Source organism: Cuculus canorus, chromosome 2 (assembly GCF_017976375.1).
Source record: "Cuculus canorus isolate bCucCan1 chromosome 2, bCucCan1.pri, whole genome shotgun sequence".
Classification (NCBI taxonomy): Eukaryota; Metazoa; Chordata; class Aves; order Cuculiformes; family Cuculidae; genus Cuculus; species Cuculus canorus.
This window is the reverse complement of record NC_071402.1, coordinates 3,652,019-3,664,997: the sequence shown is the minus strand read 5'-3', so window position 1 is coordinate 3,664,997 and position 12,979 is coordinate 3,652,019. Positions and strand designations below refer to the sequence as shown.

At 47.7% G+C, this 12,979-nt stretch overlaps 1 protein-coding gene across 3 annotated transcripts in view; it reads left to right on the top strand.

Moving 5' to 3' along the window:
* Positions 1 to 614: 614 nt before the first annotated feature.
* The window catches only part of ADGRB1 (adhesion G protein-coupled receptor B1), a 307,402-nt gene continuing 295,037 nt past the window's right edge, over positions 615 to 12,979 (top strand). Inside the window, exon 1 of one of the 3 annotated variants that reach the window (XM_054058902.1) lies at positions 615 to 1,369. The gene's annotated coding sequence lies outside the window, so the exon portion shown is untranslated. The remainder of the gene's footprint in view (positions 1,370 to 12,979) is intronic. The other 2 variants (XM_054058903.1, XM_054058905.1) reach the window with 2 other exon arrangements.

Below are 12,979 nucleotides of genomic sequence, written 5' to 3'. Positions count from 1 at the left end.
TTGCTGTCTCCAGCCTGGACAAACCGTGTGTCCTGTTGCAAAGCCACAGCCAAATTGGGGTGCACAGGGAGCTCCAGTCCCCCCTCTGCCTGCCAGGCTTGTGGGGGACTGGGGGAGCTGCTGTCCCAGCTCCCGTTCCCATCTCCCAGGTTGTCAGCTCCAGGGGGGGCAGCAAAGGATCCCCAGCTCCCGCTTTTCCCTCCCAGGATCCAGGGAGCAGCAAGTGTGTCCCTGCGCATCGCTCTGCGGGTGACAGGCACCTCTCCCGTACTGAACCCCTGCAGGTTTTGTTGGCAGAGAGGGGGGACCAGAGCCCTTGCCATCCCCACCGCCACCATCCCAGCTCCCTCTTCACCTCCTGCTCCCTGCTTAGGGCTAAGCTGTCCCAGGAAGGCTGTGCTGCCCATCCGCCAACGCACTCTGGCTCTCGCAGGATCCTCTGCTTCATCCTTCCTTCCTTCCATCCATCCATCCATCCATCCATCCATCCATCCATCCATCCATCCTCTCCTCCTATAGGCTAGCAGAGCATGCCCGATGCGATACTGTGGTAGTTAGGGTCCTTGCCTATAGCTGCCTGTTTTACAAAGCTCCGATCCGTGCGTGTGCGTGTGTATGTGTGTGTGCATTTTATCCCTCCCTCCTATCCCTCCCTCTCTCTCTCTCTCTCTCTCTCTCTCTCTCTCTCTCACTCTAATGTGTGATCTGGAAAGCTTATAAAAGCCTGATGTAATCCTTAATGCAGCCCCTGGCTACAAAGACTGGATCTAGTTTCACAGAGAGAGATTCAGAAGCAGAATTTTAAAAAAAAAAAAAAAAAAAAAAGTGGGGGGAGAAGAGAGAGAAAGAAGGAAAAGCAGATGAGTGGATTTTAAACAAACATATCTTTCTGAAGAAGACCATTCTCACTCTTCGCTGCCGGGAAAGCTACTCTGAATCCTGCTGTATATTTTTTTTTAAAGGAGAAGACTTGATTGTCTGCTTGGATCTAATGATTTACTGGCTTTCAACTGCGTTTTTCCCCTCTCCTAAGGATTCCTCAAAGAACGGCTTAATTATTTTCAGCTTTTCTCTTCCACCTGCCTGTCTGCAGAGACACCAAAGGTTCTCCCTTCCTCTCCTTCCCCACCCCCATTTCTTTTAGGATTTGTTTTTTTTCATTTTTCCTTTTAAATATATATATATGTGTATGTATATATATATGTAGAGGCAAGAGTGGAGGGAGCAGAGGAAGAGAGAGCTCTGCCATCCTTTTGGACTTCACGCGCTACCCAATGTTGGGCTGGTTACCCCTGGATATGTTGCTGGTTTCCATTTGGAATTTGACAAAGGGAAGAAGCAGGATATAAAACCTGGGGAGCTCTACAAGGTAAGGGGCTCCTGGCCACCCTTCCATCTTCCTTGGAGGGGAGGGAAACAGGGGAGCCGACTTTTCTGTGCTGCGATTTGCCTCGAGTGCAGGGGGGTCTCTCTCCATCCCCAAGGGAGACAAGCATAGGGACAGAGATGGACACCTGCTCCTTTCTTTTTTTGCCCCTGGAAACAGCTCCTGGAGAATGTTTTTGCCCCCTTCACTCTGCAATTTGGACTAATAGAGCACAATCACTCCCTGTCATGGGAAGTTTTAACTTTCCTGCATGCAAGTCCTGTCAGCAAACATCAAGCTGTGGTGAAAAATATTGATGTCTGTAGGATGCAGAAGGGGAAATACATTCATGTCCTGGGGAAAGGAGCTGGGAACTGGGTTGTTCATGGGGAGAAGGCAGCCAGCCGGAGGAAGGGGAGCAGAGGATTGTGGCAGGAGAACTGCAGAGCCAGCCGGGGCTGAGCTGCAAAGTGCTGGGGAGCCACCGTGCCTTCATGGACAGTCCCGGGCTCCTCAACCTGCAATGTTGGCAAAGTCTCAGAGGGATAGGCAGCTCTCTGCCCCACATCCCAGCTCCTTGCCTTCCTGCTTTTCCTTGGAGACTTTGGAGGGTGGGGGGGGAGCGTGAGCCTTGATTGCTCTGCTGCTCTTGTGGCACCTTCCCAGGGCTGGAGGCAATGATGATTGGGGAAGCAATGAGCTCCTAACGTCCTCCCCCCTCAATGCCGTTTAACAGCACTTCACTGTAGGAGAAAATTAGTCTTTACCCTATGTAGATATCAGAGCATGGCACAGAGGCACACATACTGCTCCTGGAGCTGGGCTTCTGGGGGATGCTGGCACCCAGGCATGGCTTAGCCTTTCTTTAAGGGGGTAGAGAGAGAAGTCTCCATCAACGATGCGTAATTACAAAGCATCTTGTTCTGAATCACTCTGTGTGGGAATGAATCGCAAAATTTGTCTCTCCCTCTTCCCCCACCGCCCCCTTCCCTTTCACGGCCTGACGTTCGCTGATGGAGGGTGGCTGTTGATGCATCTTCAGACTTTCACAGAGAGGTAGTTCAGCCATGGCTTTGCCAAGGCTGCAAAGAAAAGCGAGGTGAAGGGGTGCAGGAGGGGGTTTCAGAGGGACTTTTCAGGCTGGTTGTACTCCAGTCCTGGCTGAGAGAAGGCATCGATCCCAAGCAATTGAAGGCATGGGTTGATGGGTTGCAGATCAACTCTGCAAGGTACCTTTGGCTGTGACTCACTCTCATGTCCCTGACCCTGCCCTGGCCAAGGAAAAAAAACCCTGTGAATCAGTTGCCCAGAGAGGAGGTGGTGGGGAAAGGAACATTAAGACAAGGTCAAAAGGATGTAAGACAAAAAGAACCCCCCTCGCTCCATCCCTGGCCACCCCTTCCTTTTGGAGCTGGGGCTTTCCAAGGCTCAATCCAGCTCCAGCACTGGGTCTGGTGAGCGCCAGGGCCAGCTGACAGCTGATGGCTGAGGGAAAAGGAGGAGGGGGTGGGGGGGGAAGAGTGAAGCTACTTTGACAGATGCCAAAACCTGCCTGTGAGGAAGAGCGAAAATTGCAGTGCTTCGAAAGCCAGTGCTGCCTGGGAGGGTGCCAGGGGTGGTCAGGGTGCAGAGTGAACCTCCTCAGCCCCTTTACCTGTTGATTAGAGATAGGTTCGCTCTTGCCTGACCACGCAAACCCTAAGGAAAGCCAGGAGCGATGAGCTCCGGGCACTCCTCAGAGTTGACTGGCGACCTCCGCCACGTAGCAGGGAGGACTGTGTATTAATGATGATGACTCTGCTTTGGCTGGTGCTGAAATATCTGTATTATCTATTATCAGCTGGGAGACGAAGCTGGAGGCTTCACAGAGCTGGGATCTCATCCAAAGCCTGAGCTGCTAAAGGAAACAAACAACTCCCCGTGCATATTAAGTGGGTCCCTAATTAATTAATGACTCATTAACCTGGGTCCCACAGTCATTACTGTGCCCAATACCTTGCTGAGGAAGAGGAGGGGAGTCACAGAGCAAAGCGGAGGAGGTTTTTACCCTCAGAGAGTACTAAAGAATTGCACCAGCTCTCAGCCAAGCTGCACTGCCAGGGGACAGGGTGGCTACAGGGCTGAGCTAGGCAGGGGCCAGTGGCCAGGAAGGAGGATGAGCAGGCAGAACATCCTGCCTGGTGGGTCTCAGCTGCAGCAGAGCGGCATGGGGACAGAGGGGATGCAGGGGGGGGAGGTAGAGTTTGGGGATCCCCATGCTCCGCTCCATACCTTACAGTGGGCTCAGGGTGCAGCAGCCTCTCTGCTGTGGAGGGCAATGGGAAAGACTAGGTAGAAACTGTACATCGGCAAGGCATAGGCAGGGAAGGAGCAGGGCAGAGACAGGGAAGGAGTAGAACTCCTTCTCCTTTTCATGGCATCTGGGATGGTGTTGCAGAGCCTTGAGTGCAGGGATGGGGGCTTGAAGCCCCCATAATTGGTCAGCAAATGTGGGTATGTTCAGAGAAGGACTGGCAGCAAAGTGGGGGTGTGATTTTTTCCATTAATGAAAGCTCTGTGCCCCTAATTTCCCTTTTTACGTGGGAGAAACTGAGGCAGAGGTATACCAGACCCCATATCTAGGCTAAGAAGTGTATGTGTAGCAGGGGATACTCCATTCACAACCCAAAGCAGAAGCCAAAGGCAGGTTTGGGGTGACAGGAGCACCCCACCCCACTGCTCTGTCACCTCAAGAAGACCTGCAATATCCTCCACCCCGAAAGCATTCAGAGGTGGTCTGGGACACACACACACACAGAGCCCTTCCCTCTCTTGCAGCACCCCCTGCCCACTCCCTCCAAAGCCCCCCAAACTTAGCAACAGCCCCTCTCCCCTTTTCTCCGCTATGGCATCAACATCCTCCGCGCTGCATCCTCAGGCGATGGAGGCTGAGAAAATGAAGGGGGTGTCTCAAATTGATGTCAGGGTCCCCTTACCAACCTTCCCCAGCTTTCGGCAACGGGGAGAAGGGAGGGGGCGTCCAGGGCTTGCAGCGAGCGGCGGGGAGGTGGCGCTCTCAGCCCGGCTATCACCGCCCGCCGCCCCCGGAGCGCAAGGATGCTCTGTACAGCCCTGTGCAGAGCTGCCCTCTCCCTTTATTTCACCCCTCCTTCCCTCCAAAAAAAAAAAAAAAAAAAACCAAACAAACAAACAAAAAAAACCAACGGTAATAAAACCTACCTCTCACCAAAACATGCCTCCCCACCAGACTTATTTGCCACTCTGCAAGCATCAGCTTCCCAAGGGCGCTTTTTGCGTCCCCTCCTCATGTGTTTTTTTTTACCATACTCCTCCACATGTTTTATTTCTCCCCTTCTCCCTGGTTTCAGCATCCTTGTGAAAGCAGAGGCTATTTGGGCTCTCCCTGGGAGTGCAAGCAGCAATGTGCAGCTCTGCTTGCCTCCATGCCCAGGAGGAGAGGGAATGGCTTCAAGTTGCTCCAGGGGAGGTTCGGTTTGGACATTAGGAAACATTTCTCCACCAGAAGAGGAATGCTGTCCAGGGAGGTGGTGAAGTCACCATCCCTGGAGGTATTTAAAAGACAGGTAGATAAAGTGCTTAGAGATATGATTTAGTAGGGAACAGGTATGATTGGGCTCGATGATCTCAAAGTTCTTTTCCAACCCAGTGGTCCTGTGATTCTATGATCCCCCAGCCCCAAAGGGTTTGCTTGGGGACTGTTTACAAGCTCCCTAAAAGTGAGGAATGGGATTTCCAACTGCTCTGCTCCTGGGAAACAGCCCAATGTATTGTCCAGCAAGGATCATGCCCCTTCATTGCTCCTAAGAGTGGAGAGGAGATAATGGAGGGGCTTCCCATGGTGCCTGTGTGGCTTCAGCTGGCTTTTCTTTTACCTCTCTTGGGGAAAAGAAAAGAAGGGAAACAGTATTATAATAGATCCAAATTCACCTTCTCGCATAGCTCAAGTATAGCACACAGGAAATCCCTTGTCATCGATACCTGTTGCAGGGTATCAGCTTGTCTCATTAATTAGCTCCAGGAAACCTGCACTGGTAAACAAATGAGTCAAACCTTTTCTCTGGGCCTGATTCTGGGCTTGCAGCATGCTGATCACCACCTTTCTAGGAGAGGCGTAAAGAGAGAGGAGTATTTTCTTCAAGATGGATGACAGGTTGTCTCTGTAACTAGCTTGCTTCCTCCTTTTGGAGAAAATTCACTTCCCCAGGCGAGGCTTCAAAGGGAAGGGATCTGGCACCTGGCCTGGAGGTTTGCAGAAGAATGTCTTTCTCAGTGTCGCAGCACATATCAGAATGGCTTGATGTGGCTGCCGGCAAAGCACAAGGGTCCCTGACACATCCCAGCACTCACTGTGCACAAGATTATCCCATGTTGTTCTTGTGACTCCTTCTCCAAATTCCCTGGACTCTGCATTTGCTTGGGGCTTTCAGAAGGTGCTGAAATGAAAGAGGGCAGGAAGGCGATGTTTGTGTTTGGATGAAACTGTACTTAGGCATATGCAACTTGCTGATCGAGGTTGATGCCCATCCATATATTTGGGCGTGATGGGGATTTGGGGCTCTGAAGCATGAGAATAAAAGGGTTAGGGCAGATTCCTCTCAGCCAGGGTGGAGATAGGGATCTCCTTCTTTGCATCTCAGTTGTTATGAACCACATCTCTGCCAAGGAAAACAGCATTTCACTGTCCCATCTGTACTGGAGACGCAGGAGCCCCTTTGACTTGAGATGCATGCTTTTTCTTGTGTGACCCCTCAGGTCCCAAAATCCACAGGGAACGAGCCCTCTAGGTCCCAAATCCTCATGACAATGAACTGTGGCAACCCTCGCTTCTTCAGGTTAGGGCCACCACAGATGTCATCTTGGTCTCTATCATCCTCCAGCATCCCAGTACAGGAAGTCCCATCGGTTTAATAACCCTTCTTAATGCTCCTACTGCCCAATGTACCCCAGGTACACAGTACCACACTGCCCCAGGCCAATTCTAGTGACATTTTGTTCATAGACTCATAGAACCATAGAATATCCTGAGTTGGAAGAGACCCACAAGGACCATCAAGTCCAACTCCTGTCCCTGCATGACAATCCTAACATTCACATGACGTGTCTGAGGGCATTGTCCAAATGATTCCTGAATATTGTCAGGCTTGATCCCATGACTGCTTCCCTGGGGAGCTGTTCCAATGCTCCACCACCCTCTGAGAGAAAAATCTTTTCCCAATATCCAAAGCAAACCTCCCCTGACACGTCTTCCTACTATTTCATTATGTACCAATGCAAGAAAAGACAAGCTGCAATCCAACCTTCTCTCTGGCAATCTGGCAGGTCAGCCAATGTGGGGAGCATACATTCCTTTCTCCTACCTGCACTCCATGTGGTGGTTGGCTCTTTAATATGGTTACAAAACGGAACAGTACACATTAAAAAAAAAAAAAGGAAAAAGGATAGTAAATTTAGTCCCTTCAAAACGTCCATTCATTCTCACATCTTGGGCTCAGAAATTCCTTGCGGTGCCTCTTGGAGCAAGGGTTTTGTATTAGTCTGATTATGCTGAGATAATCTGTCATGTTGCTCGAAGAAGCTCTCAGGGAAAGGGAAAAAAAATAAAAAAGAAAAGAAAGATAATATTTTAAATCATAGGATTGCTAGATTGGTGACTCTGTCTTGCAGAGACACACATCACTGCCCCCTTTATGAAAATTTAAATTGGTTACCTCTGTCAGAGAAAATGAGAGAAGATTTGCTGATTTTAATTTGCTAGAGTGAATTACCCCTGCCAACGTTATCAAAATGAAACTAGGGATGGTTTTCTATTTTCCTTCTCCAACTCCCTCTGCATTTTTTTCTGAAATATCCTTTCATAAAACATTAATCAAGGAGTGACCAGCTGATGATAAATGAGCTGTTGAAACTGTGAGCTCTGATGTGTTTGGTGGCATGCCTTATCCCTGGGACAAGAGGGATCAGGGACAGTAAATGACATCTGGAGGAAGAATGGAGAGAAACCTAGTAAAGAAACCTAGAGTTTCTATGAGTTTTGAATATTATGGGGTAAAAATTGAAGCAGATGGCTGTGATATTATAAGGTGCACTCTATGTTAGCCTGAAGTGCATGTGTGAAATACATACAGTATGAAAAATCCTCCTTCCAGTGAGCATCATATCTTTAGGCAGGTGGTTTACTCCAGGTAGAACTGCTGCTTACTGACTTGATTTGGTGTGAGGGATGGATGGAGGAATCCTGCATATATTCGGGACACCATTTTCTACATACTATACGCATGCACCAACGTATATTACTGCTGAGTTCTTTTTCTGAACATTTAGTTTTAGTCAGTCAGAGGTAGGTCTTGTTATACCTCATTCTATGACTTTAGCACTCCCTTCTGCAAGCTCACCTTTGTCTCCTTCCTATTATCAAGCTGGCTTTGCTAGATGGGAGGCATTTCCTCTGTTTTTGAGCTCAGTTGGCCTATAACAAAGTCCTTGCTGTTTTCAAAATGGCTTTCTTTCTTCCCTTTGTGAGATACTAGGACCATCCCATTCCTGGCAGACCTACCTATTCCATTTTCATTGCAAGTTATCATATTTCTCTCTCTAAATACATTCAGGATAGGGGTCATCATGATTTCCATGATGATCCAAAGCTGAAACACTTTGTTCCTGTCCCCCCTCTGCTGCTGTCTGCTCATCGACCTCTCAGCTGATAATTTACGCTCCACAAGCCACCGAAAACTTTGTCTACCCAACACAAAACAATGTGACTTGATTTTAAAAGATGCTGTAGTGCAATCCCCATGGATGTTGTAGGGCTGATCTCACCCACTGCCAAACCACATGTCTCGGGCCAGGGGTTCAGGTCACAGTTAATGCAGACACTGGTCTTTCTTCACTTTGGTGTTTTCATTTGTAAAATGAGGATGCCTGGCTTCCTCCTTCCCAAAAGGGCTCCGTACCAGCTGATCAAATGGACTTGGTCAAACACTTTTGGCATTATGAGACGAAGGGCACCAGATAAACACCAGGCATGAATTATTATTATTGTGTTTTGACTGTGGAAGAATGTCCACCTTTAAACTTTCCTCCTGAGTCATGTTTTCTTGCCTTTTTACAATCCTTTTTTTCTTGATGTCTTTCTACATCTGAGAGATCTGGAAGTCTGCAAGTCTCCTGTACCCTTCTTGGGTTTCCTGTGGACTAAAGTCATGTTTATTTCAGGAGACCATGTATAATACTTCATCCTGCAAAATTGTCCTTTGTATAGTACAGCCCACTTTGATATTCAAGTAGATGAAGCCTGGGGTAGGAGTCTGGTTTATATGATATGTTGTTTAGCAGCAATCTAACAATTGCTATCTTCTCGAAACAAATATCTGCTGGTTCCTGCAAATGAAAGTCAATACACCTTCAGAAGGAAATTTGTCCCAATAGGGTCTTTTGTATTGAAAGCCCTGTTGCTAGATTTATTCATTGTGCAGACTCGTTCCCTTAACAAGTCAGTTATTCACTGGCCATTGCTTGAGGGTGTGTGGAATTTATGGTCATAGTCCTGTAATCAGATATTTTCTTATAGAGGGCTTTGCCACTGTGGAAGGTTTGAATAAATCAGTATGCAGCAGAAATTGATCCTCTTGCAATCTATTTCTGGACTTGGCTCCTGCTTTGAGAGCATTTTCCCTCTTCTTGATCCACGTTACTAAAGACTTTGCATGTTTGTGCTCTAGTCGGCTCTACCAAAGCTATGCATTAATGCACTTACACAGGAATACCCACACACTTATGCATGTTTTCTGGGTATGATTTTTCGTTCTGACTATGCTTGAGATACACGCTGTTGCCATTTCCAAGACAAAAAAAAAAAAAAAAGATTTTTCTCTGTCACCTGAATTAAGCATCTGGATTTTGGAAAGGACTGCTTGAAAAGGCTTTAATCAGATGCCAGTGAAGAAGGGAAATCTGATTTTGAGTGGCTGCACTGAAGCCTTAAGTACTAAAGAGTTTGGCCTGCTAATCTCCACTTCTCAGATGTTGTTCTACAATCTGATCGGCCCTATTGAGCTGAAACAAGGGTTAATTGCTGACAAAAAGCTCCTCACCTTTGTGCATACAAAGAAAGGGGCAAGGTGAGCACCTTGCTTTTTGGAGCTTAGTGTGAGCTTGCCACGTGCAGGCAATGGCAGGAGAATTGGGTTCTTGTATGTGCCCGAAGGATATCTCTCTCTGAAGGCAAAATTACAGCAGAGCCTATGATTTTTATGGCAGAAATCAGGGATGGGAGGAGAGGAGAAAAATCTCTGTAACCTAGCAGCCTCTACAGCTGCTGACTGTTAGGTTGTCGGTGATACTAAATGCATAAATGGCAGTGAACGTCTCTGCTGTAAGCAGGGCTGAACGGTCTTGGCACTTACTCTTGGGATGGAGTTTGGCAGTGATGGTTAGTCAATGGTCTGACATGCTGCCCGCCTTGAAAGTGTTCCCTGAGGCACAGCATCTTTCTAGGGAAAAATCTGATGGCTCTAGGGATGGGTTTAGTTTTAGAAAGAGTACGTGACAAAGGACATTTAGTGCCTGCTCTGCTCTGGTGGGTGAAGCCAGCCAGAAAGAGTGTAAGACAGTAAGATAAGGAGCATGTGGAATTTGTCCGTAGAGCATGTGAGTAGACAAACACATGGGTGCTTATGGGAGAGCAGGGCTGTTCTCTGGGCTGCCCACATCTCATTAGAGGCAGCAGATGTGACATAGTAATGGTCTTCCAATCACCCATTTTAGCACTTGCAGGTCAGCCATGAGGGCAAGTAAATGAATAAGTTAATAGTGACTATACATTTGCTGCATAATCTGAATGCTTAAAAACCCAACATGAACAGTGTAAAATAGAGTTTGTCCTGTATGACTTACTGGCTCCTGCCGGCTTGGGATTTTTATATATGTTAATAGGCATAGCAATGTTGGGGGGAATTCCAAATACTCCAGATGGAGATGATTCTGCTAGCAGCAGGAGAGATGGTGACAGTTAGAAGTGCAGCAAGGCTAAGAGGGCAAGGGGGAAGCCATGAAAGTTCCCAGCAAAATGCCAGTCAGCTGTGGGATTTAGTTTAGTAGGATGCATGGAAATATTAGGTAGGTGTCCTTTGCTGTGAGAGTTTTCATGCTTGTAGATCCACCCAAGGCATCCCTCAGGGACTGGATGACTAGCTATATGTGAGCAGTGCCTCCAGGCATGGAAATTCTACCAGAAGGGGAGATTTCTGTAGCAAGCCCCCAGATGAGTAATCTCAGTCCAGAGCCTGACCCTCTACAAAGACCAAGGAAGATGATGACATTGTCTGGAGGAGATTTCCAGAGTTCTCTTCCATCCTCAAGCATTAGTGATTCTGTGAAGATGGGACATGAAAGCTGCAGCCCACTGGACACTGATGTCCTCGTCCTCAGGAGCTTCTCTTTGTCCTGTATATGATGAACAGACACCATGCAGGATATTTAAAGGTGTCCTGGGAAAAGCACCTGAGATTGTGTTGAAGGACAAAATCCAGAATGGGACTGTATTACAGCACCCTTTGAGCTTGGCATCTCACACTGAGGTCTGTGGGTTGAAATCTAAGGGTGCTGAGGCATCTTGAGGGAAATTGTTTTGCTACTGTGTGAGACAGCCTTACTGCTCCTCGAGAAGCAGAGACAATCCTTGCCCTGTATTGGGACAAAGCCCTGGATTGATGTCCTTTTGACATTACCCAACTTCTTTAGGTAAGGACCCTCTTAGTTAACCCATACACCTTCTTCTCTCTAGAGCCTTATACTGACTTTTTGGCTGGGCTCTGGCCAGTGGCAACGCTACAGCATCTTTGATCAGAAATGGGAACACACATTGCTCTAACATGGGATATTTAGCTTGCTTTACTTTCCTCACTGAAACAAGTGATTGCCTTGTTGTGAATGGCTTTCTCTGTTATCCTGGGAAAAGCTGAACATTCAGGCTTGCTCTGGAGCTGAGACATGTCTAGCGTGTAGAAACAGGGGATCCTCTACCACAATAACTCCTTCTTCCTGGTTCAGTGGGGCTGATGGCTGGTAGGTCCTTCCCTTCCTTGGTCTGGTTTTTGACTTCTGACTAATAGAATAAATCTTCACAAAAGCACCTCTAAGACCAACCCAGAGTGCCCAACAGAACAGCACCTTTGTACTAACGGCATCAGGTATGATGTGGGATGTAGTGCCGGTGATGAGGATGATGGCTGATAAAGCTGGTTGTGATTCCTAGCAGCTCCCTGCATGTGCAAGGAAAATTTCTTGGGTTGGAGCTCAACTTAAAAGGTTAAGGAAACTGAAACACCTTCCTCTTTCCTGTCTTGAATAGGTCTTGAATGTTTTTACAGAGAAGCTCCCCATAATGGTTTCAGTTTTGTGTGATGTGGGGAATGTAGGACGAAGCAGCAATTTTTCTCACCTCCTTTCCCTCCCCAAAAGGGTAGTTGGATCTAAATAGGACATGACTCTTCCTAGCTCTGGAGCTGGGTCACCAGACTCTGCTTGTGTGCAGCTGACAGTGCTGAGGTGTGATAGGGAAGCTAGTGCTAAATACAACTACCATGCACAGCCAAATACATCGGATGCTCCACACCAGCCATGGCTGCGTTGACATGGACTGAAAAGTTTGCCCGTAACTTCCTGTAGTCATAAATGCAGTTATGAAGCACAAAGTGCACAGTATGCCAGAGTGATGTGATTATTAAAACCCCAGCCTCCCACCTCAAATTACAACCCAAACGCTGTGTTTGTTTCCCACTTAATGCTGTCCCTCTGAGGTTTTCTTTTAGAGCTAAGCCCTTTTGAAGTTGCTGTTGATTACAGAGCAGACAGCATAATCTCCCTATGGAAGTTATTTGTAGCTGAGGAGGAGCATGGAGGAGAAATCGATCACCCTAATGCACACGCCAGAAATGGGGTGGAGAATTAATGCTGCTTCTCAGCCATGCTTTCCAGTCAGTGGCCTATCCTGCCACTCAGATGTCCTTTTATGCAAATGTCGGTCTGATTGCTACAACTCCTTAGACAGTCAGAGGATTGCCCTGACTCATGTGCAGGACCTTACACTTGGCCTTGTTGAATTTCAAGAGGTTTGGACAAGCCAGCCCCTCAGGCCAACCGAAGTCCCTCCGGATGTCATCCCTTCCCACTAGTGTGTCACAGCTTGGTTGCATTGGCAAACTCACTGAGGATTCACTCAATCCCACTGTCCATATCTCCGACAAAGATGTTAACAGTGGTCTCAATACTGACCCCTGAAGAGCACCCCCTGTTACCGGTCTCCATATGGATGTTGAGCCATTGACCACAACTCTTTGAATCATCTCCTTTTTTTTTTTTTTTCCATGTGCCTTAACATAGTTCCCAGGAGGATCTGCTCCATGACCCTGCCAGGCACAGAGGTGAGACTAGCCTGTAGTTTCCCAGGTTTTCCTTTTATCCATTTATAAAAATGAGGTAAAGGCTCCCTTTTTCCAGACAGTGGGAACTTCACCAAACTACCATGAATTCTCAAATGTGATGGACAGTGGCTTGGCAAATTCATCCACCAGTTCCTTTGGGACCCATGGATAC